This window comes from Dama dama, chromosome 30 (assembly GCF_033118175.1).
Source record: "Dama dama isolate Ldn47 chromosome 30, ASM3311817v1, whole genome shotgun sequence".
NCBI lineage: Eukaryota > Metazoa > Chordata > Mammalia > Artiodactyla > Cervidae > Dama > Dama dama.
In genome coordinates this window covers 63806335-63826260 of record NC_083710.1, presented here as the reverse complement: position 1 = coordinate 63826260, position 19926 = coordinate 63806335, and the positions used below count along the sequence as shown (strand labels likewise).

General features: G+C 35.4%; 1 non-coding gene across 1 annotated transcript; it reads left to right on the top strand.

The window, feature by feature from the left end:
- The first annotated feature begins 629 nt into the window (after nt 1-629).
- TRNAY-GUA (transfer RNA tyrosine (anticodon GUA)) lies at nt 630-702 on the top strand. The gene has a single exon. It is a non-coding gene; the product is annotated as a tRNA-Tyr (tRNA).
- Nucleotides 703-19926: the final 19224 nt, after the last annotated feature.

Sequence of the window (19926 nt, the reverse complement as noted above, 5' to 3'; positions counted from 1 at the left end):
GTGGAGTACAGGCTCTTGGTGCAAAAGGCTCAGCAGTTGCAGGAGCTAAGTTCAGTCATTGCGGTGTGCAGACTCGAGGGTGCACAGACTTCAGCAGTTGTAGCACAGGGCTCATTAGCTGTGGCTTGTGGGTTTAATTGCTCCAAGCATATAGAATTTTCCTGAACCAGGGACTGAACCTGTGTTCCCTGCAATGGCAGGCGGATTCTTATCCACTGTACCACCAGGGAAGGCCCAGTCTACTCTTGATTTTTAAAAGTTCTTGATTCCTTTACATTTATCAATGCATTTTATATGCCAGACACTGCTTAATGTTTCTCAAGCTGGTTTTATTAATAACTCAGTTACAGCAAAGAGTTTTAAGTTTATAATGTTTCTGACAATTTATGTATTGCCTGGTAGCAGAGTAATCCTCTCTGTTTATTTACTTTTTTGACCATTTGATTTGATGTTTCACTATTTAGTAATTTTTTTCAAATCTGAAAATCCCAGTGTACATCTCTTCTTATAGATGCTGTGTAAGGGGTCTCCTCACCAACTCTATGTAAATCTGGCTACTCCATCTTCCTAGCAAGCTATATTTCCTTCTTTATTGTAAGTTTTCCACTTAGAAAACAATATAAATGGCTTCCCTGGTGGCTCAGAGGGTAAAGCATCTGCCTGTAATGCAGGAGACCTGGGTTCAATCCCCGGGTCAGGAAGATCCCCCGGAGAAGGAAATGGCAACCTACTCCAGTATTCTTGTCTGGAAAATTCCAGGGATGGAGGAGCCTGCTAGGTTACAGTCCATGGGATCAACAAAGAGCTGCACATGACTGACCAACTTCATTCCTTAAAATTTGTACTCCTTTATAAAATGATTTATTCTTAGTGAAATAGCTTTTAGAAACATTGCAAAACAAGAATTTTGAATTACAAGAATATTATCACAGACACCGAATGTATACATGAAAATTTATTTTCCCAAAGAATTCTATTATATTAAAAATAATTTATTCTTATAAACCCATGTTGAATTTCTAACAATTTTAATGTTTCTACTCAATAATTTTACATATTGCTTAAGTTTTCCCAGAAAATTTTAAATATTTATTCTGTAGTTACCAGAGACCTTTTTTGATCTTTTCTAATGAATACATATAGTTAAATATCTCAATTAAATCTTCAGTGTACTGGATAACCAAATCAATGAGTAGTTTCATATAAGTTACTTACTTCCAAACTCTGGGATTGGTACTTACAGCAGCAGAATTAGTCTTTGACAATAGTGTCAATTAAATATAAAACATGTCAGCTGATTCATACATTTTCATTTAGTTCTCAACCTTTTGTCTACTACAAATTATAACAAAATAATTAGACTTCAAGTTAACTTCCAAAGATTATCCAATATTTAGTATAAAAAAATGACTGGAAACTATTCCCAAGAAGTTTTCATTTCCTATAGCAGCCATAAACAAGATGTTTATTCTCTTATCAAAATAAGTTCTGCATATAAAAAATCTGAAAGGAGTATTTATGGGCGAAAATCAAGCTGATGGTAGGGCCAATGTTAGGAGGGAGGCAGAGGTTGGAGTGTTCTGGTGTACCAAGGAATGTGGTCAATCTCTGGGAAGTGGAAGAGGCAAGAAACGGATTCTCCTAGAATCTCCATTAGGAATTCATCTGCAAGGTTCTAGTTCCAGGGATGTAGAGGTCTTTGGTGTGGTAGGAGGGAACCTCACTCAATTTATTATAGTCAATGTTACTTAAACTATAGGGCATGTGAGATATCACTGTCATAAAATATAGGTGCCTGGATTTCTATAAAAATATCTTACAATTATAATTAATATTGTACTTCTTTATTTATAGTGTGCATCATGTCACAAGATAATGTAAGATACAATAGGGTTTTTCCAGAACAAAAGTGAGATTCTGTGATATTTACTATAGTTTCAGAGTTATTCCTGATCTATTTAAATCTAAATATTTCTTATTTATGCATAGTTCACTAATTTCACGTTAATTAGAAAAGTCAGCTTATTAATTAGGTGTTATATGCTATAGCAGAATCATTATGGAGTTTATAGCCAAAAAATTTAGTTTGCATTATAACCTTGATTATCTGGTTGTTTAACTTTCCTATGTATCAGTTTCCTCTTTTGCAAAATAAAGGTAATAGATAATTTTACAGGTATTTTTGTAAGGATAAAATGAAATAATTTTGCAAAGCATCTGGTTTTGGCATATCAGAAATGCTCAATGCCTGTTAGGTCACTTACCTGTAGTATATGAAAGACTGTATAATGAATTTGCTTAATTTTGCTTATTATTATGATACTCTTACTCCACTCTGTCATCTGCAAGTAAAACTAGATTAAAGTATCTTGTCATATAATGTATGTCAGTTTTCAATAGCTTCAATCAACATTCTGCACTGATACATAGAAAATACTCTAAATATATATACTACAAAAATAAATAACTATATTATTTGCATTATTAAATTTCAGAATATCATATCGGAAGAATGAAGTGGAATTTATATTAAACAGCCACCCATAGAAATTGACAGGTGAGTACAGATATATACATGAAATTTTAATCACGTGTGACCCAGGTCTTCCAAAACCATTTACCCATAGAGGTCAGACAGCTCATAAGAGATTCTGTCCTTTCAGTACTCATGATGGTGACATCTATTTCTTCCATTAAAACCTTAAAATTTGAACTGTTTTAACAATGTATTTCTAGAGAAACTAAAAATAAGGATCACTGAAGGGAATTTTAAAGAAATGAATTAAAACAATTTGATCAATGGAGTACTCAATGATAAGATACTTATACAATTATCTGATTTTTCAGTGTGGAAATAAAGAGGCCAAAAGAGTATCACTGATGTCTCCAAGATTTAAAAAGAAAGAAAGAAAAAGAAATATTAAGGTCATAGAAAGCACAGAATTCTTACAAAATTCCCGAACTACTAATAATTACTATTAAGTAAAGGTGTAGCTCAGAAGACAGCTACACAAAATTCCTTTTGTGTTCTTCTATCCTTTTCCTACCATCAGTAGATTCAGTTCAGTTCAGTTCAGTTCAGTTGCTCAGTTGTGTCTGACTCTTTGCGACCCCATGAACCGCAGCACGCCAGGCCTCCCTGTCCATCACCAACTCCTGGAGTTTACTCAAACTCATGCCCATCGAGTCGGTGATGCCATCCTGCCATCACATCCTCTGTTGTCCCCTTCTTCTCCTGCCCCCAATCCCTCCCAGCATCAGGGTCTTTTCCAATGAGTCAACTCTTCTCATGAGGTGGCCAAAGTGTTGGAGTTTCAGCTTCAGCATCAGTCCTTCCAATGAACACCCAGGACTGATCTCCTTCAGGATGGACTGGTTGGATCTCTTTGCAGTCCAAGGGACTCTCAAGAGTCTTCTCCAACACCACAGTTCAAAAGCATCAATTCTTTGGCACTCAGCTTTCTTCACAGTCCAACTCTCACATCCATACATGACCACTGGAAAAACCATAGCCTTGACTAGACAGACCTTTGTTGACAAAGTGATGTCTCTGATTTTTAATATGCTATCTAGGTAGATTTGTTTTCCCATATTATCAACCAAAAAGAAAAAAAAGGTTTGCTTTTTTCTATCATAGAATTGTTAGACAATATTTCTAGGCTCTCAAATTGTCATTTTCCCTGTAGCCTGCCAGGCTCCTCTGTCCATGGGATTCTCCAGGCAAGAATACTGAAGGGGCTTCCCATTTTTTCCTCCAGGGGGTCTTTCTGACCCAGGGATAGAACCCACATATCTTATGTCCCCTGCATTGGCAGGCAGGTTCTTTACCACTAGAGCAACCTGGGAAGGCTGTTTTCCCCAATTTCTAATAAACTGCTTAATGCATTGTATAAACAAACTAATGTTCTTTGAAGAGAGGGATATAGGCATGAATGCATAAGCAATCCTTAAAACATGACATCTCGATTTTATAACAACTAAAATAAATACTTGCTATTAAGTGAATGCTGTAGCTTGAAATCATTAAAAAAATAAGGATCTTGCAGATATGCTCATGCTATTGTGAATATTATTATTATTAACATGTTGATAATATCAATGCCATAGTTCTATGTTTTTAGAAGACTAATGATACACTAACATGAATTTTTGGAAGTATTTCAAGTATAAAGGAGGTAGTCTAAGGAAGAATGGCATTTTTTGAAGTTTTTATAGGATTTGATAAATGAAGGAAATTGGATTCTTGACCTAAAATCCAATAATATTGTTATTTGATTTTATTATTCCAATCAAATTTACAGTGAAGGCAATGGCATGATTTTTCTATTTTTCAGTGCTTACTTCATTTTGGAATCAGATTTCAAGTATAATGATAAGTTGTAAGTTCTATACAGTCCTTGACCCAAATATAAAAGAATATACTTTTTATCAGCTAACAAAGATATAGAAGGAATGATATTCTTAGATATAATCATGTACAATTTCATGGTCACAAATTAAAACTAATGTGAGCATACTATAAAATATCTGAAATTAGGTAGATAATTATTTCAGTCCTCAGTATAAACAAAGCAACACAAAATATCTTCTATTTCAATAAATGAGAAAAAATGTAATCTGAACTGAGGCATTGGGCTTAGTTTATGAGAAAAATACTTGGTATATATCCAACATAATTATAGCTTTAGATAAGTACTGAATTATATCACATGAACAAACTACTGTCTCGCTCATAGTGTTTTTTTATTTTGTGATTTCAGTCCTACTGTGTGCATTATCATGGGGAATAGGCTCACACACAGGCTCAGACCCAAATAGGTGGTGAGTGCCCGAGTGCAGTGTGTCCTTTGTTCCAGGTTCTCTCAAGGCTGAGTCAGGATTTATTTTTTTCCTATAATCATAATTGCATTCTCTTACAGGTAATACATCTATGGCTGCTGCTGACCAACTGCTGCTGAGAATGATTTTTGTTTCCTAATAAGGAGGTTGTCATACCTCTTTTAAAATGGTATTCTTGCTTGGCATTTAGCCCAGAAAAGAATACTTTATTTTCCTAGATATTCCTGACATGATGTCCAAAGTCAGATGACCCTTTTCAAAGCTTCCCTGACCCCAAATATATATCCATTTTCTTGCCTTTACCCAGATTCCTCACTCACAGACACTGAGCTGGCTCTTAAATGCTCTTTCGTCTGAACCTCTGCCCTTCCTAAGAAATTCCAGCCTTGCCAATGTTTCCTCCATTATCCTCCTTTCTAACCTCTTTCACCCCAGCTCATCTCAAAAATGACATAATCCTCAACATTCCACTTTAATCAGGCACATATTTAATATTAAGCCTAACATGCTAAGGTATAGGGGGTATAAAGATGAGCAAAACATAGTCTTTTCCCAAGGGAAGCTCGAGGTATAGTAGTGCAAAAGTGACAGACAAGCATTATTGATACATAATAACTTATGAGATCATTGTAAGAAATAGGTATCAGGTTTAATGGTGCACATGAAATGGACCCTGTCTTAGTTATAGAGCTTAAAGAGTGGTGAGTTATAAGGAAGGACTTTCTGCCTAAAGTATGAACTGGAAGATGACAGAGATGGTATTCTGGGGAAAGGAGCAGTATTACCAAATACAGAGAGATAATAGACAAATATCATATATTAATGGTGTGTGAGTGTATATGGGTGAATGAGACAAGGTCTTAGTAGTGAACATCTTATTTATTATCTTAAATACATTAGCCTTCTTCCTATAGGAAGAGTACATCAGAGAATTTTTAATCATGGGAATAGCTTGAGTAGATTTAAAATTTTTAAAGATTACTCTGATAAAAATGTGGATGAAAGAATGGAAGTAAATAATATATACTATACTACATTTAGTGTATGTAATACATGCATTATACTATATTGGGCTTCTCAGTTAGCACTAGTGGTAAAGAACCCAGCTGTCAATTCAGGAGGCATAAGAGACATGGGTTTGATCCCTGGGTTGGGAAGATGCCCTAGAGGAGGGCATGACAACCCACTCCAGTATTCTTGCCTAGAGAATTCCGTGGACAGAGGAGCCTGGTGGGCTACAGTCCATGGGGTCCCAAAGAGTCAGACATGCCTGAAGCAACTTAGCACGCACACATATACTATGTTATACATGTTTATATCAAAACGTCAAAAAAACAACTGAAGTTGGACCTTATCTTATGCCATATACAAAAAATAGCTCAAAATAGATAACAGACTTAAAAGTAAGAGCTAAAACTATAAAATTCTTAGAACAGAACCTAGGAGGAAATCTTCATGACATTCAAGGTAGTGATTATTTCTTGGCTATGGCACTGAAAGCACAGGCAACCAACGAAAAAAATAGGTAAATCGAACTATATCGAAGTTTAAAATTTTGGTGCCTCACAGGACACTATCAACAGGGTTAAAAGAAAACTCATGGAACGTGAGAAAATATTTGCAAAGCATATATCTAGTAAGAGAGTAGTATCTAGAATACATAACGAATGTATACAACTCAACAATAAAAAAAAAGATTGACTAAGAATATTAATAGTCATTTCTGCAAAGAAAATATAAATATAAGCAATGAGCATATCAAAACATGTTCAACAGCAGTAATCACAAGTCAAAATTACAATGATATACCATTTCATACCCATTAAGACTGCTGCTACAAAGAAAAAAACAACAACATAGACACAGAGAGAGAAAAAAAAAGAAAAAAGATTTCTACTACTACCAAAAGCAAAAAGCGAGAAAAAATGTTGCTGAGAATGTAGAGAAATTAGAACTCTTGTGCATCGTTGGTGGGAATGTAAAATAGTATAGCTGATATGTAAAACAGTATGGCATTTTCTTAAAAAATTACAACTAGAATTAGCTTATATTCCAGCAATTCCATCTCTAAGTCCCCAAAATAATTGAAAGCAGGGACTGAAGCATATATGTGTGCACAGATGTTCATAGAAGCACATTATTTGTGTTGGCCAAAAGGTGAAAGCAAACCAAGTGACCACTGATAGATAAATGGATAAAAAATGTGGTCTAACTATATCTATGACTGTCTATAATGGAATGTTTGCTGTGGCTGTTGTTTAGTCCCTCAGTTGTGTCTGACTCTGTACGGCCCCAAATGAACTGTAGTTCCGTTGTCCATGGGATTCTCCAAGCAAGCATAGTGGGATGGGTTGCCAGGCCCTCCTCCAGGGGATCTTCCTGACCCAGGGGTTGAACCCCCGTTTCATGCATTGGCAGCCTAAGCTTTTACTGCTGAGCTACCAGGGAAGCCCATAATGGAATGTTATTTATCCTTAAATAGGGGGAAATCCTGAAACATATTACAGCCTGGATGAACTTTGAAGACTTTATGCTAAGTGAAGCAAACCACTCACAAAAGGTCAAAATAGCATTTGATTCCCCTTTGATGAAGTACTTATAGTAGTCAGAGATAGAAAGTAGAACAGTGGTTTTCAGGGGCTGTGAGAAAGGGGGACTAGAGAGTTAAAGTTTAACTATAGTTACAGTTTAGCTTTACTATAGTTATAGTTCAACTATAGTTTAATGCATAGAGAGTTTACATATGGGAAGATAAAAGGTATTCTAGAGGTGAATGGTGGTGACGGTTTCATAACAAGGTGACTGTACTTAATTTCACCGAAATATACACTTAAAAGAGGTTAAATGGTAAATTTTATGTTATATATCCCTTCAGTCATATCCAACCCTTTTCAACCCTATGGACTGTAACCCTCCAGGCTCCTCAGTCCATGGGATTCTCCAGGCAAGAATACTGAAGTGGGTTGCCATGCCCTCCTCCAGGGGCTTTTCCCAACTCGGGGATCAAACAGGGCCTCCAATGTCCTGCATTGCAGGTGAATTCTTTACCCACTGAAACATCTGGGAAGCTCCCAGGTTATGTATATTTTACCACAAATTCAAAAAAAATTTGATGGCTTAAATTTGAACAGTATTATCCAGACAAAAGAGAATGACTTGAAAACTATTCAATAGACAAAATGGCAGCATGTGAGGAAAGAGACGGGTAAACGCAATGATCAGTACCCTAAAGTGCTGACTACTCTAAGTACTTTACCTGACTCCTTGTACATTTCCAGCAGTAATGGTCTAACATACTAGAGCTGGTACGGACGGTTCTCTTTCATATGGCTGGAGCTGCAAATACCATGAACCAGAATGACAGAGATGGGGTAAGGGGGGCTCTCCAAAGCATCTCATGTTTTTAATAAGTTTCCTAGATGACTCAAAACTTTAGAACTAGAGACAAAAGAAAGATTAGGAAAATAAATAGAGACATCTGGGGAACACCAGTAATAAGAGGAGAAAGACACATGATCTTCAATATGAAGATAGAAGAAATCATCACAGATGCAATATAGATCAGAGAGTGGGAAACTAACCTCACATGATCATGAAATATGGAAGCAATTAACTGAGTCAAACGCAGCAAGTAAGCCCACTAGATAAACACCATCTTTTCTGTGTTAAAAAATATATATATAATGACACAGCAAAATGTAGTTATAGAATCATATATGCAGTCAACATGGGTTGCTAATAGCTAAGAAGCGAATGGCAGATTATGGTTTAAAAATAAAATTTAGTTAGAAGAGAGAGAAGAGACACAATAGCTACAGGAATCATTGTGCAGTGTAGTGTGACTTGCTCAGTCGTGTCTGACAGCTTGTGACCTGATGGACTGTAGCCTGCCAGACTCCTCTGTCCATGGAATTCTCCAGGCAAGAATATTGGAGTGGTTTGCTATGCCCTCCTCCAGGGGATCTTCCCAACCCAGGGATCAAACCCCCTTCTCTTGCATGGCAGGCAGATTCTTTACCGTCTGAGCTACCAAAGATTAAAAAATTCATGTAAATGTGATGTGAGCACATTTATAGACTGAAAGTAGAAATCCAGTAGAAAGGATAAAAAGACACACAGAAAAAAAAGGAGAAGAGAGATGATGAAGCATTCGGATGACAGCTGAGGAACAAGGCAGGCTTGATGACCATGAGTTGGAGGTGTCTGGTTAAACAAACGTCTCTCCTGGCTTTCCAGATCTTGTTCAGTCTATGTACCAACTCACAGATTTCTTCAGTTAAAAGTAAAAACCTTTCACCTCCTAATTATTTTCTTTCCCAAGAAACTATGATAACACTTACACTGTGCTTCAAATTTTAGCTAGAGGTTTTAAAAATTCAATAATGAAACATTTCTAATCATCCCATAGTTTGCTGTCTTTCCTGCCTCTGTTTGAGGCTCAGGAGCCTGGGAAAATTTATATTCCATTTTTAATTTTGCTTCCTCTCTCAGAATGAGTGCCTAAGGGCACATCCATACATGCACTTAGAAAGGAAATTTGCATATGTGGATCTACTCCAAGTGAAGAGTTAAAATGGGGCCAGCTGGCCAGAGCACAGCTATTATACCAATACCTCCTACAAGAAATCATAAGGTCTTTGCTGAGATAGCCTCATTTTTGGGTGCTGAATCCTGATTGTACTCTCATTTTATTTGTACCACACGAGTTGCACAAGAGACTAAGGAATGCTTCAGGGGTAATAGAAATGGGAAAGAGTACCCTGCAAGAAAAATCTCACCTCCAGCACCAGTAACAAATTATGCTGCTGTATGTCTACTTCCTTTTCAGGAAAAGGGACAGTTGAAGTAAGAACTCATCTACTTTGACTATAAAATATGCTCTAGGAAATTAGTTTTTGAAAATTTGATGCAGGAAGTCTATTATATTACTAAAAAGCATGGATTATGTTACCTAAACCATTCTGTGGAATGAAATCATTAAATTCCCAAGTCCCCAAAGAACACTGGAAGAATCTTTCTAACTCAAGTTTGTGTGTTAACATGTTTGATACCCTTAGAGAAATTCAGAAACAATTTCTCCCATGTGAAAAATGAGAATCCTGTTCTTGTTAATACAACTGGTAGACTGGAAGATTCAAGTAATTAAGTTTATCACTGTGAATAGGAAAACGAAATATACACTTTTTATAAGGACATATACATGCATACACAAAAACAAGAGGTTTATCAAAGTGGCCCTTATACTGAACATGTTTCGTGTATTTTCCATTCCTTGGAAAAGACTTATTTTCATTCTGTTTTTCTCCATTTTAGGAAAGCACATGTAAGATCAGTTATGTGTCTTTACCAGTGGTTAAAACTACAAGCATATTCAAGCCGTATTTTTAAAATCCACTGTTCCAATAAGCAATCCACAATAATGAAATATTTCAGTTCATAGTTCATTATGTAAATGCTAAAAAAAAACACATAAAATTATTTACCACTGTTCACTATCTATCTTTGGTAGAGTTAGACACACCCAGAAAGATTCAAACCCAGTTTTAAAAACTAATCAGCTAACAGAAGTAATGAGAGGAATATTATTGACATCAAAATTTGTAATCATAAAAATGTTTAAAAAATATCCCCTTATGTCAAAATTGTTGTCCATGTTCACTTATATTTGACTAGTGTTTCTCCTTCACTCTTTATATCTGTCAATTAAAAAATATTTCCTGATTACCTTCTCTTTCTTGTCATTTTCATTTGAGTGCTAGAGATAAGAGAGACAAAAAAAAACGCTCTATGTTCTTTGAGTGTAAGTTCTGGTAAATGCATTCTGTTGCCCAAAGCTGACAATTCTTTCTATATACTGTCTCTGTTAAATGTTTCCCCATTTCCTTTTCCACTGTCTCTTTTTTTCTCTTTCACACTTGGGTTACTGAAATGCCTACCCAAGCAGTGTTCCTTTCTCCGGCGTGTCTCCTTTTAGAGCCAATCTGCCTTCTTCTCCAATGGTTATATCTCTAAAAGAAAATTTTACTTTTGTCAGAACCCTGCTGAAAAACTTTGAATTGTTCAGGATTGTTGGATTATTGGAAATTCCCTCAATATTGCTTTCAGGCTCGTCATTTTTAAAAAATAATTTGATTTTCCAGAATATTCTGCACTAAGATTAAACTGAACTAACACAGATTAAACAGAACTGCTTCCCGTTCTTGGGTCTGCCCTGGGGATTTATGGCCTCCATGTCTTGGCCACTCCTGCACATCAAGGTTTCCCACTGTCTCCTCTCAAAATCTGAACTCATTTTGGAAGTACTGGAAGATACTACACGTTTCATGATGCTTTTCCCAAACCCCAATGTAATGTATTTTCCCCCATTTGTATTCTCACAGACTCCATTTCCATTTTTATAAGAGATTTCACAGTTATATTTTTGTATATCTATTTTCTACATATTTTTAGCTTTCAGTATTCATAAGATAAGAACAGTAATTTAGAGGCAGAGGGGTTCACCCTTTAGCCTGATATCACAATTTATTTTCAGTGTTCATAATGACTGCTGGGTATTAACACAGAACATGAAGATTTCAAGTACAAATCTACAAAAAATTTGGAACCCAGATGATTCTGGGTTAAAAAACAAAAACAAAAACCTAGAAATGTCTTCTGGTTTCCCCTTCCTATAAAGGGACATATTATATTAATCCATGAAAAATAAGTAAGCTATATCATATTGCATTCATTATATGTTGACTAAGCCTATGCAGTATATTTTATTACTGCTGTACTATAATCTTTTTTCTCATTGCTGACTTTCCAAAAGTGAGTTTCAATGAAAGCGTTAAGGCTTTATTACTATAGGTAAATTTCCTATTAAAAGAATCTTATTTTTCAGGGACCAACAATCCTGCAATTTAGATGTAGAAATTAACTTTATGACACATTTTCTTTTATCTCATAAAAAGAAATTGTCCAAATCCAAAGGAAATAAGGCTTTGAGTATAGATGAATGTTAATAAATATAAAAATTCAAGTTACTGCAATATCACTTTATGTTACTCTACTGATTTTCATTGCCAACAAGTGCATTAATGTGTAGTATTTTCAGGGAGAGTTAAAAGAGTGAACATTTTTTTGGCAGATGGTAGTAAAGTGTTCTAATTATATCTACAAGAATATTGTAGTCTGTATTTGCTATAAACATACACAAGTTTGGATACAAACTATCACAAAAGATAAATCATTTAGCACAGTTCCTGGTACCTCATAATTCTCAAAAATCATGTTAAGGATTTGGTCAAAATTGTAGTATTGAATATCTTATATATGAAATTCATCACTCTCTAGATTACCAAACAAACACATGGAAGACAATTCTCAAATTCTTTCAAATGTGTTAAATGCATTTAGAACTGCTCATCTTCTGTTATGAAATAAAATTCTCATGATTACTTGAATTTTTACCATTATAAATTCAGTTATAGATTTGAGTTGAATTAACACAAACTTATGAAACTGAAATCTGAAGTTTGAACTTTTTCTCGGGTTTAGAAGAAATTGACAATTTTCTAATATCTCAATTCATTGAATTGAATAGTATAATCATATTTGATCAACCAAATACTTTTTGGTAAATTTTGTTTTAAAAAATGTATCTGCTACATGTAAGTAGCCTGAGTCAAACACATATCTGAAATTACAAACAAAACATTCCAAAGAACTAGAATAACTTTAGTCTGAATAGTTTATCTACAGTAGTAAATGTTAGTAAATCAGTTTTTATTAAATCTGATACATCAATTATAATCTTACCTGGTTGCAAACTGTTTCTAGAACTGGAAATAACTAATTATTTGCATCCACTTAATGGAAAAAGGAAAAAGAAAGAGAGGAATGAGCACTTTTACATAGCGTCTTCCAGAAACTAATTTCTTTCACATAGAACATTAGTTGATTCCCAGATAGTACTTAAATTAGTATGAGGTTTGGGGTCACAATTTCTATGATTATTTCTGTTTCCAGTAATCACATTTGAGTAGCCAGACACGCCACATTCCAAAGCAATTGAATTCCTTGTGTGCAAAATAAAGAAAATTAAAATGTGCACAAGAACCATGATTCTTATGCAATGTATTCAAATAAATAAATACAAACTGTTTTCTTTAATGGCTTCAGTAGTATATCCAATCAAGGTAGTGAAATTTTTAGCAAAGATGAATTCAAGTATTGGATGGGAAGAAAATTCAGAAATATAGACATTTAGTATGGTTTCAATACAGTGCGCGGATATAAATATGATTAACAAAATCATTAAAAATAAAAATAATTTAAAGTGACCAATCTTCAATATTTGATTTATATTTTAAAAGTAAAATTTTGACCAAATTTCCAAATTAACATGATAATAAAAAGTTACAAATTTATATCCTGGTATATTGAAATCATCCCGTCTCTATATGTTTCTCTTTCCAGATAGCTAGTGTATTGAAAGTGATGACTAGTTCTATTGATATTTCAGCATTTTTAATAAGCAATGCCTCTAGAAAGTCTCCCTGAGAGTCCATGAATGAGTATTAACCTAATAAGACAAGACCTACTCATTAATTTGCTTATTAAAAGAAAAAAGAATAAGAAATCTGGTCATTATATCAAAGGTGAATCAAAACTGATCAGTTTCTAACAAGGAGTCTGTTCAATTGTCAAGAAGTCACAAATGTAATGTCCCTGGATACTTTACCAGCCTCAGTTTCCAGCTGAATTTGAAGACCTGTGTACATTTAACAATAAGAGAAAATGTTAAACATTAAACATAACGTAGCTTAGAGTTGCATGATCTTGCTGCTGCTTCTGAAAGTTGTCAGAATGACAGTCACCTTGTCACACATATGTTATCTTGCTTTACAGGGTTTACTGCTGTTTGGCGGCTGTGTTCTCATTCTCAGAAGGCATTTCACTCTCTGCCACTTTTCCTCATTGCCTTGTGGTCTTCACACAGTGATTTTTCGCAAACGCAGCTATTCTTTCTTGTCAGCAAAGTCTGTCTGCTGCTGTCATTGCACAGTCATAAATATTCTGCTTCAAATCAGGCTGAAAAACATCCATACAAAAATTCTCTGACTCATTCACATGATGGAAATAATATAATTTCATGGTGTAATTAAATAATTAGTTAGAAAACCATTCACAAGCCAGCTCAGTCATCAAGGCAAGTTGCTTTATTCATGACTTGGCTGTCATTAGATAGTAAAGAGTCCAAGTGAAGTTAATGTTCCCTAACTGGAACTGTCCAAGGCCATCATGGTTTCTTCAGAACTGATGAGGTAGAGGCTTGCTTTAATGAATGCTTAATAATCTAGCCTTCATTTTAAATGAAATCAGTATTTTAAAAAGCCATTTTCAGAGACACAGTATTCTTCAGATTTAAATGTATTAGTCTGAACAGAAAATAAAATTCACACATATTGCTTGTAGTGTGCTTTTTTAAGATATCTATTGCAAGTGTCCAAATCACTCTGTTGAACTCTACATATAACTGCATAAAGCGCTGTGGCCAGGCTCTTTTACAACGACAGAGTATCTTCAAGGATGTGCATTGTTATATATATATCACTTACTTTACCTGGCCACCAATGAATTTTTTCAAAAACCTTAGCATTTAAAATATTAAAAGTATTATCAATTTTAATTCTACATATTCTTATACATTTTTGTCAGTAATAAACAAACTTTTATTAAATAAAAATTTGTGAATTGGTTAAGAAATACACAAGATGAATTTATAAATGGGTTGCTTTAAAATATTATCATCTACAGTCCCCTTTTGATTTTTTCTGATATAAATCAAACTATAAAATCATACTTTTATAATTGTCAACAAAATGATCTAATCAATAATGCTCATGGAGTATTTATTACACAGTGTGGATATTACAGAGAACCATATGTGACAATCTTAAAAATAATTCAAAGACCTAAGTTACCAGGCACTTATTTCCAATCAAAGGACAGATTATTAACCTTTGACTTCTCCAAATGTAAAGGCACCAGGATCTTCACCAGTTCTAAGAAAGGAATTATGCCTTTCAAGGCCTGCAGAAGGAATGCAAGTAGGTAAGACTCAGTGATACTGAAGCAAGGAGATGGATGTCCTGGAGGTCACCACTCAGCTCAGAGACGAGAGTTAGACCACAGCTCCAAGTAGCAGAGAATGAAATGAGACTCCTGAAGACAACACATCATAGGCCAACTTATATTTTCCCCAACCTTTTCTTTGTACTAATGCTTTCCCATGCCACTACTCATAGTTCTTCTAATCTGGATTTCTTTCCTTCCAAATCCACCAAATTATAGAGTAGAGCAACGAGCACATGGTGTCTCCCCTACCCAAAACAAATGCACAGTCCCTTCATCTGTCTCTCTATCTTCTTAGCCATCTATTGTCGTTAGTGTTAAGAAAACAGAAGCAGGGTTAAACATTTACCTTTTTCCTTCACCTGGCTCTTTTTGTATATAATCATAGATGGGGAGTAGTGAAAACAAACAACACACACACAAACTCACACATACTAATGCATGGACTACAGACACATACACAAACAGACAAATGAAAGCCTATGTGTCAGAAGGAAAGACCAAGGAAATATCACAGAAATAGGGCCAGGGCTTTGCACTTATAGTGGGAACAATTGTTGGGAAGTGTGAGTGGAGAAATGGAGCCAGCCTTGGAAAGCTCTGGGCATGAACTGTCCTGGGGCTGCTGAAAACAGCAGTAGGAAGAGCTCCCATCTCTGACTCTTTCTCTTTACTCTTTTTTTTTTTTTTTCTTTTAAGTCCATTTTACCATCAGCGGCTCCACCATGCACCAACCCAGGGAGTTTGTGATTGTGTAAGAGGTAAAAGAAGAATCCTAGACAGCATTCTCCAGAAGGGAGAGTGAGGAGAGCAGGAAATTTCAAATGCAGGAGCAGGAAAATGATTGGGGCAAGAAACATTGAACACTGATGACTTTTCTTAGGTGGCTGTTCTAAAGTAAGATCTGTGTGTGTGTGTGTGTGTGTGTGTGTGTGTGTGTGCACGCGCACATGCACACACTCAGTTGTGTCCAACTTTTTGCGACCCCATAGACTGCAGCCCACCAGGCTCCTCTGACCACGGAATTTTCCAGGCAAGAAATAACTGGAGTGGGTTGCCATTTCCTTCTCCAGGGGATATTCTGGACCCAGAGATCAAACCCAGATCTGCACTGCAGGCAGTTTTATGCATTGCAAGTGTATTCTTTACCATTCTTTTCAGGAAAATAATATAAAAGGTATCATGTATCAGTGAAAGAAGGCTTCCTGGTGGCTTAGTTGGTAAGAATGGGAAGAATTGATGTTTTTGAACTGGGGGTGTTGGAGAAGACTCTTGAGAGTCCCTTGGACTGCAAGGAGAACCAATCAGTCCATCCTAAAGGAAATCAGTTCTGAATATTCATTGGAAGGACTGATGCTGAAGCTGAAACTCCAATACTTTGGTCACCTGATGCAAAGAACTGACTAACTGGAAAAGCCCCTGATGCTGGGAAAGACTGAAGGCAGAAAGGGGCTATAGAGGATGAGATGGTTGGATGGCATCACCAGCTCAATGGACATGAGTTTGTGTAAACTCCAGGAGTTGGTGATGGACAGGGAATCCTGGTGTGCTACAATCCTGGGGTCACAGAGTCAGACACGACTGAGCGACTGAACTGAACTGAATTATTTTTTAAGCTTTAAGAGCACTCAAAGCAACAAAATTAAATGAAGAATAAAAGTTCTCAAAGTTCCCAGTTTAGTTTTACACACACACACAAATAAAAAGAGCACAATTTTTTAAAATGAACTCATGGTTCCAAAAAGTGACTTTTCCATTTTTTAACTTAGCAAAGACTTTCAGAATGTTATGTAAATCTTATGATAAAAATGAACTCTACATTAAGCAACATATCAAGGAAAAGGAAAACTAAAATAGTACATAGCAAGCAGGGCACTGGAAGGCAAAACAAGGAAAAAATACCTATATTTTATACACTGAATCATTATCCACAATAGTATAATTGGCATAAAGTAAAACAAATGATCTGGAATTCTACAATGAGGAATATTTTTGATACTTCAGTAATTCAAATGTGTTTTAGATTAGTAGAGAAAATGAGAAATATGCAAATAAATAACCATTTCAAGAAAGACTGCCAATAATAATCCCTGCTGTGACATACTACATGTATATTATATGAAACAAAGCAAAGAAAACAGAAAAGGGAGACTAATACACAGTAAGAGTTCAACATTTCACGTGGCTTTGCTCTTTTGTTTCACCTCAATTCCATGACACGTTGTTTGCCATTTAGTGCAAAAAGGATAAAAATGAAAAGGTCTTTAAAATATCTCTGTTTAAGGCATATGTGCACTGACTATACTTACTCACTCAAAATTTTCTTAAATTTTTTCTGGACAAAAACTATCTTTCGAAATATTGCTATTTTTAACAATGAAATTTGAAGATGAGTGGCTATTGCTAACATCTAGTTTACCATACCTGGAATCGGATAACAAACATGTATGCAATTAACAAGACCTATAAGTTAGGCTAACTACACATTACTAAGCCCCACTCTGTCCCAAGAACTGACCAATGGAGATTGTATCCCACAAACCCTCTTGGTGTCACTTCCTGCCGGCGATTGATGGCACACAGGGATTGCTAAGACCGTGCTGTCCCTTCCTTCAAATCTTCAGCAGGTTTTTGTGTATGAAGTTTATAATATAAATGTTCATGACGGCTTGCTAAATATAAAAAAAGAAACAAAAACTCATGAAACAAGCAATCCCTCCTATAAACCTTGCCTGACACAAACATGCATATGCATCTCATAACCTTAAAGAATGTTAAAAAAACACATCATTTGCTTCTTCAGTTCTCCTATGTTTGCAGATACAAAAGATAAGCTTATGACACCAGTTTAAAATTACTTAGGTTAGGGATGCTAATGATCTTGAGATGTTGAAAATATAGGGAGTATTTTATTTTAAAGTACTTTTATTTTACAGTACTTTATTTTATAATTATTTTATCACACTAATTAGATTACCTCATAGGAAAGATATTTAATATACCAGGTTTGGGTTTTCTTTTTAAAAAATCCAAATTGTAAGACTAAAAGAATTTTTGTCGTCTGGACTACACTTAAAAAGGATAAGCACAAGAATCATATTACTATTGTTGTAACTTAAGAAGCTATTTAGATTAGAATTAGAACAAAATTTTTAAAGGAAAGAAGTACTTGTTTATTTGAACATAGATTTGATGAAACTGCATTATTTGTGGAGGTAGAAATAAAATATCTCACTGTAGTAGTAAATAAATTATAACTGAATAGCATAATACCAAACTATAATTTCACCCAAGCTTGTAGTTTATTAAGTAAATATACCTAATCACTATATCAGCCAGTTAATGCAAAGAAAAAAAAACTATTACATTTTCTTTGATAATTTTTAAAACTAACATCAGAATAAATTCAGTTGGATCAATGGAAAAACTAGACTTCCCTGGTGGCTCAGTGGTAAAGAATTCACCTGCCAAGCAAGAGATGTGGGTTCAGTTCCTGGGTCTGGAAGATCCCTTAGAGAAAGAAATGGCAATATACTTCAGTTTTCTTGCCTGGGAAGTCCCATGGACAAAGGAGCCTGGTAGGCTACAGTCCATGGGGTCCCAAAAGAGTCGGACATGATTTAACGACTAAACAACAACATGGAAAAACTAGTAACCATTGTAAATGAATATTAAAGCATCATATTAAAAAAAAGAGACATTACTTTGCCGAACAAGGTCTGTATAGTCATAGTTACCGTTTTCTCAGTAGTTATGTATGACTGTGAGAGCTGGCCCATAAAGCAAGCTGAGCACCAAAGAATTGATGCTTTTGAACTGTGGTTTGGAGAAGACTCTTGAGAGTCCCTTGGACTGCAAGGAGATCCAACCAGTCCACCCGAAAGGAGATCAGTCCTGGGTGTTCATTGGAAGGACTGATGCTGAATCGTCAATATTTTGGCCACCTGATGTGAAGAGCTGACTCATTTGAAAATACCTTGATGCTAGGAAAGATTGAAGGCAGGAAGGGGAGGGGACGACAGAGGATGCGGTGGTTGAATGGCATCACTGACTTGATGGACATGAGTTTGAGCAAGCTCCAGGAGTTGGTGATGGACAGGGAAGCCTGGCGTGCTGCAGTCCATGAGGTCGCAAAGAGTGGGACACGACTGAGCAACTGAACTGAATTGATTGTAAATGCACTCCATCATTTCAGTTTATATCCTATGTGAAAATTGTGGCAAATGCAGTTTATAACAAAGTGTTTTTAAAAGGCATTGACATATAATAGTAAGAAATAGATTTGATGATTCAAATATCTTTTCTTGATTAAATTTCATCTGTAACACACACTCAACTTTTCTGTTGTTGTTGTTTTTCTTACCCAGTTTGAAAAATATAAACCACAAAATGCAGCTGAGTTACTCTTTTAGGTGGCTACATCTATATGATTGGCAAGCTTGGCCCCCATAGGATGATTGGGCTAATTGCTCCTGTCTTTGGTGCTGGGATTCATTTTTTGTCCCACATCTCCTACTATTATAATTGTCACAGAGCCTACGTTTCTGTAGATAGAGGTATGTTCAAAAGCCTTGAAATCCTCTTTGAATTAAGGCATGATCATTATATCACTCTCATAAAACATAATGCCATGAACAAACTAACACTTCAGAAAAAATAAATTGCAGGCAACACAATTGTAATTTTCTTGTTGAACTGCAGGTTAAAAGGAAAGCCAAAAGCAGAACGAGTCTGAAAGAGCGGTATAATTTATCTACTTCACACTTCTCCCAGGTTAAGTTTAAGCAGATTGAGTGAATTCCTAATGTTATGAACAATTAGAACAATGAAAAATTTTTTAAAACTCTTAGGTAATATAAATCAACTGTTCGAAGAATAATTAATGACATGACATTTCACTGAATTGAACATTGTCAACATGCAAAAAATAATCACTTTAAAATACCTTTGATTTTCCTATATAGACAA